This window comes from Otolemur garnettii, unplaced genomic scaffold (assembly GCF_000181295.1).
Source record: "Otolemur garnettii isolate 467f Iridium unplaced genomic scaffold, OtoGar3 scaffold00026, whole genome shotgun sequence".
Taxonomy (NCBI): Eukaryota; Metazoa; Chordata; class Mammalia; order Primates; family Galagidae; genus Otolemur; species Otolemur garnettii.
The window spans coordinates 20310454-20328574 of NW_003852421.1; the positions used below are offsets into that span (position 1 = coordinate 20310454).

Here is an 18121-nt window from a genome sequence, read left to right on the forward strand (position 1 = left end):
CAGCTAATTTTTTTCTTTCTTTCCTTTTTTTTTTAGAGACAGAGTCTCACGTTGTTACCCTTGGTAGAGTGCTGTGTTGTCACAGCTCACAGCAATCTTTAGCTCTTGGTCTCAGGCAATTCTCTTGCCTCAGCCTCCCAAGCAGCTGGGACTACAGGCATCTGCCACAATGCCCAGCCATTTTTTTGTTGTTGTTGTTGTAGTTTGGCCAGGTTTGAACCCGCCACCCTTGGAATATGGGGCCAGGGCCCTACTCACTAAACCACAGGTGCCACCCATTTTTTTCTATTTTTAGAAGAGACAGGGTCTTGCTCTTGCTCAGGCTGATCTCGAACCTCTGAGCTCAAGGTATCCTTTCCTTGGTCTCCCAGAGTGCTAGGATTATACCTTGCCCAGGCTTACTCACTGATTCTTTTTATCTGCTAAAGACCCACTGCTCCTCAGGCCAGATTTAATTCTCCTTAATAGTAACATGTTTCCTGCAGGAAACATTCACCTATCATTCAGGTAATACAGGGAGTTGAACATGATTTTCTCTTTTAAAAGTTAAAAAATTAGATAAAGACCTTTTAAACAAGGTTGGTTAGCTCTGTGAAGCATTAAAGCTAGAAATCAGGGCAGTGCCTGTGGCTCAGTGAGTAGGGCACTGGCCGCATATACCAAGGGTGTCGAGTTCAAACCCAGCCCCAACAAAACTGCAACAAAAAAATAGCTGGGCGTTGTCCTGGGCACCTGTAGTCCCAGCTACTCAGGAGGCTGGGGCAACAAAGTTGCCTAAGCTCAAGAGCTGGAGGTTGCTGTGAGCTGTAACACCATGGCACTCTACTGAGGGCAACAAAGTGAGACTCTGTCTCTAAATAAATAAATAATAAAGCAAGAAATCAATGGATACTGTGTGCCTTTGGCTAGCCTGTGAATAAGGTTTGCAATACTTACCTTTAAATCATCTGTAGAGGGCAGTGCCCGTAGCTCACTGAGTAGAGAGCCAGCCACATACACCCAGGCTGGCGGGCTCAAATCTGACCCAGACCTGCCGAACAACAATGACAACTACAACCAAAAAACAGCCAGGCATTGTGGCAGGTGTCTATAGTCCTAGCTACTTGGGAGGCTGAGGCAAGAGAATCACTTAAGCCCAAGAGTTGGAGATTGCTGGGAGCTGTGGCACTCTACCCTCTACCGAGGGCAACAAAGTGAGACTGTCTCAAAAAATGAATAAATAAATAAATCATCTGTAGCGATGGGAGAGACAGGACTTTTTTTCTTGATAAATGACATCCTACAATTTCATAATTGAGGAAGATGACATTCTGATTTATTCCCCATCAAATACTCTCTCCAAGCCACTAACAGGCAAGATCATTTTTGCTTTTTACGTACCTTCCTCCCTCTGAATAGCCTCTGGGTATGGCTTTAATTAAACCTGTGAAGTTCAGAAAACCAATAAGGAGAGGATCAAAAGGAAGTAGTTTATGAAACTACTTGGGTTGTTTCACATTAAAAGTTTCTCTCCATCTTCTTACTGATACCTAATATCCTTTAATAAGGGACAGAACATATGAGCTCTTGATGTTAGGTGAAGTATGGAGAAGAAGTGATTTTATTATTTTATTTTTAGTTTTTTGGGGTTTTGTTGTATTTTTTTGAGACATAGTCTCACTGTGTCGCCTTGGGTAGAGTGCCATGGCATCACAGCTCACAGCAACCTCTAACTCCTGGGCTCAAGCGATTCTCCTGCCTCCGCCTCCCAAGTAGCTGGGACTACAGGTACCTGCCACAATGCCCGGCTATTTTTTTGGTTGCAGCTGTCGTTGTTTGGTGGGCTGGGCTGGATTCGAACCCACCAGCTCAGGTGTATGTGGCTGGCACCTTAGCCACTTAAGCCACAGGCACCGAGCCTATTTTTAGTTTTTTGAGACAAATTCTCACTCTGTTGCCCCAGGTTAGAGTGCCTTCACATCATAGCTCACAGGAACCTCAAACTCTTGGGCTCAAATGATCCTTTTGCCTCAGTCTCCCAAAGAGCTGGCAACACAGGTGCCGGCCATGATGACTGCTAATTTTTCTATTTTTAGTAGAGATAGGGTCTCCCTCTTGCCCACAATGGTTTTGAACTCCTGAGTTCTAGGAATCCATTGGCTTCGCCCTCCCAGAGTGCTAGGATTATAAGCGTGAGCCTCCATGCTGGCCAGTTTTCATTATTCTTAAATAATATCTAGGAGTAGATGTGCTGAATCACAGGGGAAGTGTAGATTTCACTTTTTGTTTTTTTGGAGTCTCCCTGGCAAAGTGCCATGGAGTCATCATAGTTCTCAGCAACCTCAAACTCTGGGGCTCAAGAGATCCTTATGTCTCAACCTCACCAGTAGCTGGTACTACAGGCATGTGCCATTATGCCAGGCTAGTTTTTCTAATTTTAATAGAGATGGGGTCTCACTCTTGCTCAGGCTGATCTCTGAACTCCTGAAACTCAAGCAATCCATCAGTCACAGTCCTCCTAGAGTGCTAAGATTATATACCTGAGCCACCTCACCCACCAATGGAGCCATTTAGAAAGCCTAGGTCCGAGGGGCTCCAAGGGGCAAATAGAAAGGTGAGTTGGTGAAGGGTTCTGAGATAGATGGAGAGGCAGGTGAGTCAGAGGTCAACTAGGAGATGGCACCTGTGGCTCAGTGAGTAGGGCACTGGCCCCATATACCAAGGATGGCGGGTTCGAACCTGGCCCCAGCCAAACTGCAACAAAAAAATAGCTGGGCGTTGTGGCAGGTGCCTGTAATCCCAGCTACTTGGGAGGCTGAGGCAAGAAAATTGCTTAAGCCCAACAGTTGAAGGATGCTGTGAGCTGTAATGCTACAGCACTCTACAGAGGGTGACAAAGTAAAACTGTGTCTCTTAAAAAAAAAAAAAAAAGTGAACTATGCCTGACAGGGAGGAGCAGATTTCAAGAAGAACCTCAACAATGTGGAGTATCAAGAAGAGAAGCCTGGCTTCTGTTGGGTTTCCCAGCCATGAGGCCCCCAGTGTGAAAGGTTCTGGACCCAAATATAAAAGATTACTCCAAGGCGTGAGACAAAAGGAAGGTGGAGTCCCTAGTTTTGTGCAATCAAAGTGGCTTTTATTCCAGCTGGGTGCAGGTGAGGGGAGATTCCTGATCAGGAAGAAATCCACACATGGACTATGGCGGATGGGGATTTGAAAGGATTAGAGAGGCAAGGATTGGTTCATTTACTATTTCCTGGGAGGGACAGCCACTCCATCCTTCAGGCGGGGGAGGGGGGTGGGGTGGGGCAGGGATGGGGCGGGTCAGTAATCTGATTTTATCACAATGGTGCTGAGGTGAAGGTGTGCAGAGGGGATACTATAGTCCATTGGCACTGACTGAGCGGTCAAAGATTGAAATAAAAGATTATTCCTAAATGTGAAAGAAAGGAAATGAGTCTAGGTTATGCGTCGGCAACGTCAGCCTTTATTTCCACCTGGGTGCAGGCGAGCTGAGTTCAAGAAGGAAGTCAGCATGTGGGTTAAGGTGGATGGAATTTTAAAGGGTCAGAGGGGTAGGGATTGGCACATTCCCTCTTTCCTAGGTAGAACATTCTATTTGGGCAGGTCAATTCTATTTGACAAAGGTCCTATTTGACTTTATCACTGGGAGGTAGGAAGTAGAAAACAAGAGTGCGAACTTTGCTTTTGAGAAAGTGGGCTATGAAAAAAAGAAATGAAAAAGTTAGGAAACTTTTTGTTTTCTTTTTTTGTTTGTTTCTTTCTTTTGTTTTTTGGGTTTTTTGAGACAGTCTCATTTTATCACCCTGGGTAGAGTGCCATGGCATCAAAGCTCACAGCAACCTCCCAGCTCCTGGGCTTAGGCAATTCTCTTGCTTCAGCCTCCCAAGTAGCTGGGAGTACAGGCACCCACCACAATGCCCGGCTATTTGTGTGTGTGTGTGTGTGTGTGTTGCAGTTTGTCCAGGGCTAGGTTTGAACCTGCCACCCTGGGTATATGGGGCCAATGCCCTACCCACTGAGCCACAGGCGCCACCCTTTTGTTTTCATGTGTAAGAAGCCCACATGTAGTTATTAGGAAAAGGAACCAGCATATAGAAAGCCTGAAAACAAAATTTAAAACAGGAGGAACAGGAGAAGCCAGACAGAAAGAGCAGAAATGTCATAATAACTTCTGAATACTTCAGTTAAAGAAAAAAGTATGTCCGGAGAGATAAACAAATGTGGCAAGATGTTGATCATTGCTGATTCTGCGTTGACCTAAGCAGGCCCTCATAGTACTAGTCTGTTAATTCATGTGTATTTAAAATGTTTAAAAATAAAAATGATGTGAGAAATCTGGGGATCGGCCAAATATGTTTGAAATTTTTCTATTAAAAATACTGGCGATGAGAGTTGAGGATGGGAGAAGCATAGGGCGTTGGAGTAGCATATTGGCTTCCTCTTCTCTCTTCACTTCACTGTGGCCACCTGCCTGCCCACCCACCTGTTCGCTGCCCAGAGCATCTTCCACCACACAAAGGCATCACGCTGTGTATATGTCCCTGCCTCAGGGCGAGAGAGTCCAAGCCATGTATATCTGGACCGTTGGTGCCAGAGAAGGTCTGTGCTGTAAGACCCGCATCCTGGACTGTGAGCCCAAGTGTGTAGAAGAGTTACCCGAGTGGATTTTGATGGCTCTCGTCCTTTGCAGTCTGAAGGCTCCAACAGTGATGTGTATCTCGTGCCTGCTGCCATGTTCCGGGACCCCTTCCGCAAGGACCCCAACCAGCTGGTGTTACAAGCTGGTGTTCTGTGAAGTTTTCAAGTATAATCAAAAGCTTGCAGAGACCAATTTGAGGCCCACCTGTCAGCAGATAATGGACATGGTGAGCACCCAGCACCCCTGGTTCGGAATGGAGCAGAAATATACACTGATGGGGACAGATGGGCACCCCTTCAGTTGGCCTGCCAATGGCTTCCCTGGGCCCCAGGCTCTTTATTACCGTGGTTTGGGAGCAGACAGAGCCTATGGCAGGATAATGTGGAGGCTCACTACCGAGCCTGCTTTTTTTTTTTAATTTTTTTTTAGAGACAGACTCTCACTTTGTCACCCTTAGTAGAGTACCTTGGTGTCACAGCTCACAGCAACCTCCAGTTCTTGGGCTTAGGCAAGTCTCTTGCCTCAGCCTCTGGAGTAGCTGGGACTACAGGCATCTGCCACAACGCCTGGCTATTTTTTGTTGCAGTTTGGCCGGGGACTGGCTTTGAACACCCTCGGTATATGGGGGTCGGCGCCCTACTCGCTGAGCCACAGGCGCCGCCCATACAGAGCCTGCTTGTATGATGGAGGCAAGATTGCTGGGACTAATGCTGAGGTCGTGCTTGCCCAGTGGGAATTCCAAATTGGACCCTGTGAAGGAATCAGCATGGGAGATCATCTCTGGGTGGCTCGTTTCATCTTGCATTGCGTGTGTGAAGACTCAGGAGTGATAACAAGCTTTGATCCAAGCCCATTCCTGGGATCTGGAATGGTGCAGGTTGCCATATCAACTTCAGTACCAAGGCCATGCAGAAGGAGAATGGTCTGAAGTACACTGAGGAAGCCATCGAGAAACTAAGCAAGCGGCACCAGTACCACATTTGTGCCTACGTACAACTCCAAGGGGCACCTGAGCCAAGAGAATGGGGGGGGGTCCCTAAGTGTCCCTGAGTTCCAGCCCTGAGTGGGGGAACCCTGTAGCAGTGTAGACCTTTAGAGATTGTTCTGCTTTGATTTTTTTTCCCCATTTGCCTTAGAGTTTATTTACACTATGAGAAAAAAGGTCATAATATTTCTGTGCAATCCATACTTGGTTTTTTAAATGATAATCATAACAAACAGCAAAGAATTAAGGAACGCTGCACTTGTAATCCAAACAAAACACAAATATTTTGGGTTGTACATAATTAAAGAAATGTGTCAAACACTTTTCAAAATACTGTAGTTGCCAATACAGACAGCAGGTGTATCTTCAGTGGGCACAAGAACACAGTTCAGGAAAAAAAAAAATGACACTGAACTTCACATAGCAATTTGTACAACTTCTACATGGTATCTTGACTTAAGTTCAAGAGCAAAAGTTAAGACTCTTATTTTTGGCTTGGTGCCCGTAGTTCAGTGGTTAGGGCGCCAGCTACGTATATAAGAACTGGTGGGTTCAAACCCGGCCCAGGAGTGCTAAACAATAATGACAACTGCAACCCCAAAATAGCTGGGTGTTGTGGCAGGCACCTGTAGTCCTAGCTCCTTGGGAGGCTGAGGCAAGAGAATCTCTTAAGCCCAAGAGTTTGAGGTTGCTGTGAGCTGTGATGCCATATACTCTACTGAGGGTGACATAGTGAGACTCTGTCTCAAAAAAAAAAGACTCTTTTTTTTTGGTAAACAACTACAAGGTAAATATAGACTTTCTCCACTGGATTTTACTAGGAGGAACCTTTTTTTTTTTTTTTTTTTAAATCTAAAAGAGGGTAGGTTTTGGCTGGGTGCAATGGCTCATGTCTGTAATCCTAGCACTCTGGGAGGCCAAGGTGGGAGGATTGCTTGAGCTCAGGAGTGCTAGACCAGCTCCAGCAAGAGATCCTGTCTCTACTAAAAATAGAAAAATTAGCCAGTTATTGTGGCAGATGCCTGTAGTCCCAGGTACTCAGGAGGCTGAGGCAGGAGGATGGCTTGGACCCAGGAGTTTGAGGTTGTTGTGAGCTAGCCTGTCTCTAGAACACTCAAACCTGGGGCAACAGAGTAAGACTGTCTCAAAAAATAAAAAAAATAAAAAAAATAAAAGGAAAAAGGAGAGAGAGCGAGCAGATTTGGCATTTTTATACTGATGTCACTAATGTTTATGTTTCTTAAAATCTCAGTGTTGCAGGAAGATGAGGCCCAATGGAGAGGAAAAACCCCAAACAGAGGAAAAAAGCTTTATTCAGCCAGTGGAACTACAGCAAATCTAAAAATCTCAAAATGGCTGTGCTCCACATTTGGCGTGGTCTTTCCCTTTTTATCCTCAGTCAAAAAGTTCCAGCCCACAGGGACCTTTGTCATTGGTCAGTTTGAATCTAGCAAGAGAAGCTGTTCCAGCCCCGAGAGAACTACAGTATTTCACAGAAAGGGAAATTTCCAGATCCCAGGAAGTTATAAATTCTACAATTCTATAAATTCCTAAGAGCTGAGTCCCATGGGGAGGACCCCACCAGTGTATCCTTGGGGTCTCCTTAAGAAGACCTCTATTCTCCTAGACTTCACCCTTCCTGGGTATCCTCTCTTATAAGAAAAATTTATATTCTTTATAGCTGACACAGCTGGGGGAGTTCCTGAAAAGACAGCCTGAGGTTTCTCCAGTTTATTTTGTGCATTAATTTGTATATAAGCTTCATTCCTCTTGGTCTCCAATACCATTCCCCCCATAAATACTTGCATTAGATCTGAAACACTAAGTTCATTTGCTAAAGAATCCACACAGAAGACAAAATATGATGTTGCATAATACCATAATCTCATTTCCTTCAATTAATAATCCTCCCTTTAGAAAATTACAAATATTTTCATTCCTCTTAGATACCAAGTGGAAATTTTCCCTGATGATTTGCTGATGTGTGCCTTCTTGTCAGAACTTGGAGAACTGTGGCTTCCTGTAGTTGTTTCAAAACAAGGGTCATCTTGATCTCTGCTGCTGCAGGATTGGGGTAAGCTCCTCTTCCGGGGAGTCACTGGCCATTCTGCTCCTAGACTTGAAATTTTGACTTGACTTTACATTTGTGTCTTTGTTGGTTTGCTTTTTATTTTAGAACTTTTTTTTTTTGAGACAGAGTCTCACTGTGTCTCCCTCAGGAGAGTGCTGTGACTTCTCAGCTCACAGCAACCTCAAACTCTTAGGGGCGATTCTCCTGCCTCAGCCTCCCAAATAGCTGGGACTACAGGCCCCTGCCACAACGCCCAGTCATTTTTTAGAGACAGGTGTATGTGTGTATGGGAGGATCTCAATCTGGCTCAGGCTGATCTCGAACCCATGAGCTCAGGCAATTCACCCGCCTCGGCCTCCCAGAATGCTAGGCATGAGCCATCACGCTCAGCTTATTTTAGAACTTTTTTTTTTTTTTTTTTTTTTTTTTGGAGACAGAGCCTCAAGCTGTCACCCTGGGCAGAGTGCCGTGGCATTACAGCTCACAGCAACCTCCAACTCCTGGGCTCAAGCGAGTCTCCTGCCTCCGCCTCCCAAGTAGCTGGGACCACAGGCGCCCGCCACAACGCCCGGCTATTTTTTGGTTGCAGCCGTCATTGTTGTTTGGCGGGTCCGGGCTGGGGATTCGAATCCGCCACCTTAGGTGTACGTGGCTGGCGCTTTAGCCGGTTGAGCTATAGGCGCCGAGCCCATTTTAGAACTTTTAAAACACAATAGTAGAGATAACAAATGGGTACAGGATGGGAATGAGTGGATAAATGGAACTCTACATACTCAACATCTACTTTCCACAATTATCTCCATTTTCCCAGTCTTGTTCCATATATTCCCCACATTCTATTTTTTATTTTTCTGGGGTTTTTTTTCATTCTTTTTTTAAAGAAACACATGGCTACTTTCAGCCTAGGCAATATAACAAGACCTTGTCTCAAAAAAAGGATACTGCTTGGTGATTTGAGATACAGAACATAAATAAATAAATAAATAAATAAAATACCTGGTAACAGTGGCACACACCTGTAGTCCCAGCTACTGGGGAAGCTGAAGAGGGCAGGACCAACCCTTGAGCCCAAGGTTGCTCTGAGCTAGGCTGACGCTATGGCACTCTAGGCCAGGGAACACGGTGAAATTCTGTCTCAAAAAACCCCCCAACTCAAAATGGCTTAAACAATAATAAAATGTAAAACCCAACTAAACAGAAAACCCAACTCAAAATGGTTTAAACAGTAATAAAATGTAAAAATAAAAAAAAGAAGAAGAAAGAAAGAAAGTTGAACAGGAAACATTGTGATAAAAGAGGAATGATGGCTCTGGTGCCCAGAAAAAATAAAGAATTGAAGGAAAATTTTAGGTAAAACCTTAAAAACATCCAACATGACAATATCAGCAGCAGTATGAGAAAACAGGTATTCTGGTAGCAAAGTAGTGGGAGTATAAATGGGATCATGATCCAGGCAGGTGGCATGTTAAAAGAGTAACTGAAGGAAGTTTAACAGAAAGATTATTTATAGAGGTATGCTCAGGGTTAATGAAACCTGCAAAGGATGGTGAAGTTCTCAAGGACAAGCCACGGCAGGAAATAGCACCAGACTTGACAGGGCAAGGGAAGAGGTTTACTGAAACTTGGTGAGGTGGCTTCTGGTAAGGGAGTATAGCCACTGCCAAATAGGAGCCTTCTTCTTGCCCTCCCATCTTCCACAAGGATCCTGATTGGACACTGGTGGGCAAAAACACTGGATGATAGAGTTTCAAAGAGGTTAGCCTCCCAGGGTACAGAGCCTGGGACAAATAAAGTATAGACCTAGAGGAGCAAACAGATAATTCAACACAGAGGACAATTTATCATTGTCTAACAATGTTAAACGAACATCTTTGACTCTAGCAATTCCACAACTAAAAATTCACTGTACAGGTAAACTCTAATGTGTAGAAAATTGGAAAGTAAAAAAGAGGGGTATTTTATATTTGTCGAGAGCATATTATGTAAGAGCACCAAGCAAGGCACTTTATTTTTGATCCTCACAAGAACCTTATGAGTTTGGCATTATTTTTTCCATTTTAGGTTATAGTTCTATTAGCGTTGACTTGATACTATAAAACATCTGGATTTAGCTTTGTTACACTATTACACAATCCTCACACACATACATTTTCTGTACTTAAAAGTCAGATTATATGTATATGAGATTACATATATTTTTAATAATTTAATCAATATTTTTATTTACTTATTTTTTATTTCAGATTAATATGAGAATACACATGATTTGGTTATATTGTTTGAATTTGTAAGCTAAAGTCAGAGTTGTAGTTGTTTCCTTTACCCAGGAAGTGTGCCATACGCCCATGCATTGTTCCCTTGGGTTGGGGACTTGGAGCTTGGCACCATTATTGTCCCCATTTTATGTGTAAGGAAGTTAAGGTTGGTAAATCTAAGACATTTACCTACTGTCACAGTGTTAATAAGTGACAGACCTTAATTTAAACCCAATCTGATCAGTGTGGGAGCTATAAGGAAGTTCATAGTAGCTTACCTGTGAAAACAAGAGTTAATACAAACCTAAAGGACTCTGCTTGGGGGCTGAGTAAATATATTATGGCACATCTATACAATGGAATACAGGCTGGGCATACTGGCAGGGGCCTGTAATCCCAGCTACTTGGGAGGCTGAGGCTGGAGGATCACTTGAGCCCAAAAGTTCAAGATCAGCTTGTACCCTGTGATTGCACTAATGTACACAGCTATGATTTAATTAAAAAAGATCAGCTTAAGCAACATAGACAGAGCACATCTGTAAAGAGGAAATAAAAAGCAAAAACCAGAATACATGTATATATACTGATATGAAAAGGTGTCTAAGATACACAATATGTGGCGAGGACAAACAAAGGTGCTGACTGTTCTGCATCTGATGTACCTACTGGTACCTAAAAATGAAAGGTACACTTAAATTTAATCCCTTGGTAGAAAGACTGGTAAGGGAGAATTTTTCAGTGTGTATCATTTAGTATTGTTTTGATGATTTCATATGCATTATTTTTCAATAAATACATGTAATTAAGTAAAAAGTTACATACATACACATCAAACATGTGTAAACTGCCCAGAAACAGAATAAAAATAGCTAATATTAATCTAACACTATTTAAAATGTTTTATATGAATTATCTCACTGACTATTCAAAAGAAACTTAAGGCTAGGAGCAGTGGCTCACACCTGTAATACTAGAACTCTGGGAGGCTGAGGAGGGTAGATTGAATTCACAGGTTTAAGAACTGCCTGAGCAAGAGGGAGACCCCATCTCTAAAAATTGCCAGGGCATTGTAGCAGGTACCTATAGTCCCAGCTACTTGGTAGGCAGAGGCAAGAGAATAGCTTAAGCCCAAGAGTTTGAGGTTGCTGTGAACTATGACGCCATGACACTCTACTGAGGTCAACAAAGTGAGACTCTTATTTCAAAAAAATGAAATAAAATAAAACGAAAAAAGAATCTTATGAAGTAGGTATTTCTTACTTCTTTATTTTTTATTGAGACAAAATCTTACTCTGTTATCCTAGGTGGAATGCTGTGGCATCACAGCTCACAGCAACCTCAAACTCTTGGGCTCAAGCAATTCTCTTGCCTCAGCTTCTCTATTGGCTGGGACTACAGGCACTCGCCACAATGCCCACTATCTTTTGTTTGTTTAGCAGGCCTGGAGCATGTGGCCAGCACCCTAATCACTGAGCTATGGACACCCAGCTCTTACTCTCTTTTTTTTTTTTTGAGACAGACTTGTTTCTGCTTTCTTTAGCCTTTTTGTATCTATCTCACTGCTCACCACTGAATTCTCTGAAGTACTTCTGGAACTGAGGGCTGCCTCATTTGCTCAGATACATTCTTAAATTAATATTTTAGAGACAGTCTCACTTTATTGCCCTTAGTAGAGTGCTGTAGTGTCACAGTTCACAGCAACCTCCAACTCCTGGGCTTAGGCAATTCTCTTACCTCAGCCTCCCAAGTAGCTGTGACTACAGGCACATGCCACAACACCCAGCTATTTTTTTGTTGCAGTTTGCCTGAGGCTGGGTTCAAAGCTACCACCTTCCGCATATGGGGCTGGCACCCTACCCAGAGCCACAAGCACAACCCCACTGTGTTTATTAAACTTAGTCTAAAGTTTTCATTATATCATGGTCTTCCATCCCCTAGCAAGCCTTTAACCCTATAGTTCCTTTGATTTTTCTCTCTACAGCAACCATTTCTACTATTCCTAAAAGCACTCCATGTAACTCTGTTCTTGGCAAGCCCATACCCTTCTGAGGAAAGTAGCCCCAACCGCAAAGCTTTCTAAAAGTGAATGTCCATAGTTTAAGCCACTTGCCAGAAGCCTACTCCACTACCCCAGCCTGAAGTCAAGGCAGCCATGCTCTCATTATAGTTGAGACCAGACTTTGATACTAGATTTCCAGGCTCTTGGCCTCAGCTGTTTGAAGAATGAAGTGACAGACCACAGAATCAGCGAATTATTTTAACAAGTGTTACAGCTCTGACAAAGAGCCAAACTTCCTTACAGAGCCAGATCAGCAGTAAGATAGGTTTTATAATACAGGTGTTAAAGCTCTCACAAAGATGCAAACTTCCTTGAGCAGAAGCAGCAAGGTGAAGTGTTACAGCTCTCACAAAGATCCAAACTTCCTTGCAGAGCAGAAGCAGCAGTAAGGTTAAGTTTTACAGCTCTCACAAAGACCCAAACCTCCTTGCAGACCAGAAGAAGCAGTAAGGTTAAGTGTTACAGCTCTCACAAAGATCCAAACTTCCTTGCAAAGCAGAAGCAACAATAAGAACAAGTGCTATAGCTCTCACAAAGACCCAAACTTCTTTACAGAGTAGGATCAGCAATAATAAAAGTGTTACAGCTCTCATAAAGAATCAAACCTCTTCACTCTGCTGCTCTCTCTTACAGGTCTGTGTTTGGGTTTGCTGCTCAGGGGCTTATATAGTAGCCATTGTCCAGTGAGCTTTTGGGTCTTGAAAACAGACCAATCAGGGGCAGGTTTTGAAAATAGACCAATCAGGGATGCACTGGCGGAATTGAATTGCCAGAAGTCAGTGTGAGGAGACAGCTTGGTGCCAGTGTCTTCCTCGCTAGTGTCTGGCCAAATTCCTCCATTGGTAGAAACAGCAACAGGTCCAGTCTCAGTGCCACCTTATCTAGTATCATAGTGATTGTTGGCTGACCATCCTCCCCAACTCCAGGCATGAGACACTCTTTCAGCAAATACACATTTAAGGGAATTCTGAAAAGTAGAGCCCTCTGAAACTCAGATTATTCACCCAGTTCCCTAAGGCCTCTTGTTTGTCTGTTTTGGAAGTATTGATGCCCATCACGATGAGAGAGCTCCTGAAGGATCTATCCTATTTCTGGGCCATAAGCACCCTTGCCATGTAATCCCGACATGCCTTCTTATTCTCCAGAAGCCTTAATAAATGCACCAGGAGCTGCAGTTATGACTTAGCACCAACTTCCCCTCATTTTTATTAAACAGCAGAATGCCCTTGCTCCACACCCCTCAGCTTCAAGTTTGGCCTGGGTAAGCTTCCTTACTGCCTCTCCTTCTGCCACAGAGGAAACCTGAGTGGCCTACAGAGGAAGAAGGGTCAAGCAATGAGATGCTGGGTGCCTATAGTCACAGCTACTTGGGAGGCTGACAAGTATGTGGTCTGTAGAATTCAAAAACAAAATGGATTAATCAGTCCACTCTCAAAGGAGTTTTTTCTTTTTCTTTTAGAGACAGAGTTTCATTGCCCTCAGTAGAGTGCCATAGTGTCACAGCTCACAGCAACCACCGGCTCTTGGGCTTAAGCAATTTTCTTGCCTCAGCCTCCCAAGCAGCTGGGACTATAGGCTCCCGCTACAACGCCCGGCTATTTTTTTTATTGCAGTTTAGCTTGAGCCAGGCTGGAACCTGTCACCCCTGATATATGGGGCAGGCGCCCTACTCACTGAGCCACAGGTGCCACCCAATCAGTCCACTCTTAATCATCACTGTAACTAAACAATAACAAAAAAGCCCATCTCTGTCGATAGTAAACGATGGCAAATAAAATGCTCCTGCCTGAAAAACAGTCTTTTACTGGTCAATTCCGCACAGTTGCAGCAGTTATTGTTTTTGTATTATATGTGAAAGCTTGAAATTGGTTCATTTTTATTACTCCTTTAATAATTAACATTGTATTCTACATAGAAGGTAATTTAGAGAAATTTTACATAGTTCATCCTAATATCTCAGTCTCAGCTGTACGCTTGGAGAGTAAGTTTCTTTTCTTTGTTTTGTTTTTTTTTTTTGAGACAGAGCCTCAAGCTGTTGCCCTGGGTAGAGTGCTGTAGCATCACAGCTCACAGCAACCTCCAAATCCTGGGTTCAAGTGATTCTCTTGCCTCTGCCTCCCAAGTAGGTGGGACTACAGGTGCCAACCACAATGCCCGGCTATTTTATTTATTTATTTATTTTTTGTTGTAGTTGTCATTGTTGTTTGGCAGGCCTGGGCTGGATTCGAACTCACCAGCTCTGGTGTATGTGGCTGTGGCCATTTGAGCTACAGGCGCCGAGCCTCAGGCCTATGATGTTAAAAGATGAAACAGAGGACATGAAAACCCTCATTGGGCATCCTTTGTAGACTGGCCAGAACCAGTCTTATCAAGAAAGAATGCCAGTTAGTTCTTGTACTAAAACCACAAAAAGGCTCCATGCCTGTGGCCGCTCAGCCACATACACCTCAGCTAGTGGGTTGGAATCCAGTCTGGACCCGCCAAACAATGAAGGCTACAACTAAAAAATAGCCGGGTGTTGTGGCGGGCTTCTGTTGTCCCAGCTACTTGGGAGGCAGAGGCAGGAAAATCACTTGAGCTCAGGAGTTGGAGGTTGCTATGAGCTATAATGCCACAGTACTCTACCCAGAGCTACAGCTGGAGGCTCTGTCTCAAAAAATAAATAAATAAATAAAATAAAACCATAAAAAAGGGAGGAGCAGCATACAGTGGAGCAAGCCTGGTCATTAGTTCAGTTTAACTCAAAGGCTTAATGGCAGTTAAGAAGGGAGGGGGTATAACCAAGTGTGTCTAACCTTCCACTTTTTTTTTTTTTTTTAAAGAGACAGAGTCTCACTTTGTCACCCTACTCACTCAGGCGCCCTCCTGACCTACCTTGTTGTGTCCAGGATTTCAGTTTTAAGGTTTCTCTGGGGTCCCCTTGGCCAGGAGAAGTCCATTCAGTCAGTTGCAGGGCTCAAAGGCATTTCATGGAACTCTCTGCTCTTGGCAAAACTGCAAACCCTTCTGAGGAAAATAGTACCAATCACAAAGGTTTTTATTTCTCGGGACAGAGATCACAAAGGTGGAGAAACAGAACCTGAGTTACTTTGTTTGTTTGTTTGTTTATTTATTTACTTATTTATTTGAGACAGAGTCTTACTATGTTGTCCTTGAGTGCTGTGCTATCACAGCTCACAGCAACCTCTAACTCTTGGGCTTAAGCGATTCTCTTGCCTTAGCCTCCCAAGTAACTGGGACTACAGGCACCTGTTACAACACCCAGCTATTTTTTTGTTGCAGTTGTCATTGTTGCTTTAGCTGGCCCGGGTCAGGTTTGAACCCGCCAGCTTTGGTGTATGTGTCCGGCACCCTACCCCCATTCACTTTTCAAAGCTAGCTAAGTTCTCAGAAATTTTCCTGAAGGGACTTAAGAGTTTTCTTTATTTACATGCTTTGAGGGCCCTGCAGGCCCCTAAGAGGGGTTCCTGTTCAGTCTTAATATCAGTGGTATGATTCATATTTTTCTGTAAATTATCTTTTTTTGTAATACAAAATAATTAATGTATCGTGCTTTTCCTTTTTAGTATTGTGATTTTTTGCTTCTTGGTAGAGATGGAGTTTTGCTCTATAACCCAGGCTAGAGTATAGTGAGGGATCATAGCTCACTGTCGCCTAGAACTCCTGGAACTCAAATGATGCTCCCACTTCAGCCTCCCAAGTAGCTAGGACTAATTTTAGCCTGGCTATTTTTTTTTTTTTTAATTTATTCTATAGACAAAGCTTGGCCACATTTCCTAGGCTGATCTCAAATTCCTGGCTTGAAGCAATAATTGACTTCTCAAAGTGCTCTGATCACAAGCATGAACTACCATGCTCAGCCCCTGTATGATAATTTTTTATTCTTTTTTTACTCACATAATGTATGTACAGAGTTCAATAACAGAAAAAATGTCATTTCTGAACTTACATTCTAAAATTTTATTATTTGCTTCATTTCATGATTAGTTCTGAAAATAATTTTGTCACATCGTGGGGGTGTTAAAGATGTTATCATCTGTGTTAAAGATGATCCACTCTGGCCAGGCAAGGTGGCTCATGCCTGTAATCGTAGCACTCTGGGAGGCCGAGGTGGGTGTATTGCCCTGAGCTCACAGTTAGAGACCAGCCTGAGCAAGAGCAAGACCCCATCTCTAAAACTAGCCAGGCATTGTGGCAGGTGCCTGTAGTCCCAGCTACTTGGGAGGCTGAGGCAAGAGAATCACTTAAGCCCAAGAGTTTGAGGTTGCTATGAGCTATAACGCCATGGCACTCTACCAAGGGTGACAAAGTGAGACTGTCTGAAAAAAAGGAAAAAAAAACAAGAAAAGATGCTCCACTCTGCCTGTCTAATAAGCTCCTAAGGTCAGGCCTCCTGTTTTTAGCTCCCAAGCTCTCTGCCCTTCTCCAGTGCCCCACTTCCTTCACAGCCTTATCTGCTTCTCCCTTACCACCTGTGACCTTTCCTCTATTGGCTCCTATGTATTTAAACATTTATGAGCATGTTTAAATGTTTTCCTTTCTTGATTTTTCCTTCACTGCAAGATTTTTTGGAAGAGTTTTCTGTACTTGCTGACTCTATATGTTCACCTGTTGCTCTACCCACAACCCAGTACAGTGTGGCCCAGGAAACTCACAGTATCAGTGACTCTCTTCTTACAAAGTCTAAAAGCAACATTTTTTTTTTTTTTTAGAGACAGAGTTTCACTTTGTCACCCTCGGTAGAGTGCGTGGCATAGCTCTTGCCTTAGCCTCCCAAGTAGCTGGGATTACAGGTTCCTGCCACAACACCCAGCTATTTTTTGGTTGTAGTTGTCATTGTTGTTTGGCAGGTCCCAGGCTGGATTTGAACCCGCTAACTCTGGTGTATGTGGCTGGTGCCTTAGCTGCTTGAGCTACAGGCGCCTAGCCTTAATTTCTGCTTTTAATTAGATTAGATAGCATCGCCATCTAGTGGGTAGTAAAAAGTTATTCCTGGAACTACATGCCATTAGTATTTCTTGGTAAATTATTTTGAATAAGGTTATTAATATTCCAAAATTGAATCTAAACAGGCTACTTTAGGAAGAATTTGATTAGCCTGGCAGCAACTGTAATTTAGGAGTTTCAGCTGACTTCTTTTTCTAAAGTTAACAGAGATTGCTAATAGAAGTTCAATTCTTTGGTCAGAAGCAACAAAAAAGAATTAAAAAAAAGAAAAGTTTAAGCCTGCCTTGCCGCCCTATAGCACAGTAGTTACAGCACTAGCCACATGCACCAAGGGCAGCAGGTTCAAACCTGGCCCAGGCCAGCTAAACAACAATGACAATTGAAACAAAAAAATCACAGGGCCTTGTAGTGGGCACCTATAGTCCCAGCTACTTGGGAGGCTGAGGAAAGAGACTCGCTTAAGCCCAAGAATTTGAAGTTGCTGTAAGCTGTGATGTCACAGCACTCTATAGAGGGCGACATAGTGAGATTCTGTCTCAAAAAAAATGAAAGAAAGAAAGGAAACAAAAGTTTAAGATTTCTTTGAAATTTTTTCCTGACAATATATCCCACTAAGGTATACATACTACTGTGTTCAAAATATACCTAAACAAATTCTTTTTTCAGCAAGATACAGTGGCTCATGTCTGTAATCTCAGCACTTTGGGAAGCTGAGGCAGAAAGTTCACTTGAGCCTAGGAGTTTGAGACCAGCCTGGGCAACACAGAGTGACCCCATCTCTACAAAAAAGAAAATATAAGGCTGGGCGAGGTGGCTCATACCCTTATTCCACTCTGGTGATTGAGGTGGGTCACAAGTTTGAGACCAGCCTGAGGCAGAGCAAGACCTCCTCTCTGAAAACAGCGAGGTGTTATGGCAGGTGCCTGTAGCTCTACTTGGAAAGCTGAGGCAAGAGGGTCACTTGAGCCCAAGAGTTTGAGCTCGCTGTAAGCTATGATGCCATGACATTCTACCAAGGGTGACGAAGTGAGACTGTCTCAAAAAAAAAAAAAAAAAAAGAAAAGAAAAGATAAAAAAATTACCTGTGGCTCAAGTGGCTAAGGCACAAGCTACATACACCTGAGCTGGTGGGTTTGAATCCAGCCTGGGCCCACCAAACAAT

General features: G+C 43.4%; 1 protein-coding gene and 2 pseudogenes across 1 annotated transcript in view; 2 read left to right on the top strand and 1 right to left on the bottom strand.

Annotated features, from left to right (window-relative positions):
- The window catches only part of GMNN (geminin, DNA replication inhibitor), a 72029-nt gene that overhangs the window by 24789 nt on the left and 29119 nt on the right, over positions 1-18121 (top strand). The window contains exon 2 of the mRNA XM_023512317.1: positions 7574-7701. The gene's annotated coding sequence lies outside the window, so the exon portion shown is untranslated. The remainder of the gene's footprint in view (positions 1-7573; positions 7702-18121) is intronic.
- On the top strand, positions 4389-5796 carry LOC100943967 (annotated as a pseudogene).
- LOC111724770 lies at positions 6067-7658 on the bottom strand (annotated as a pseudogene).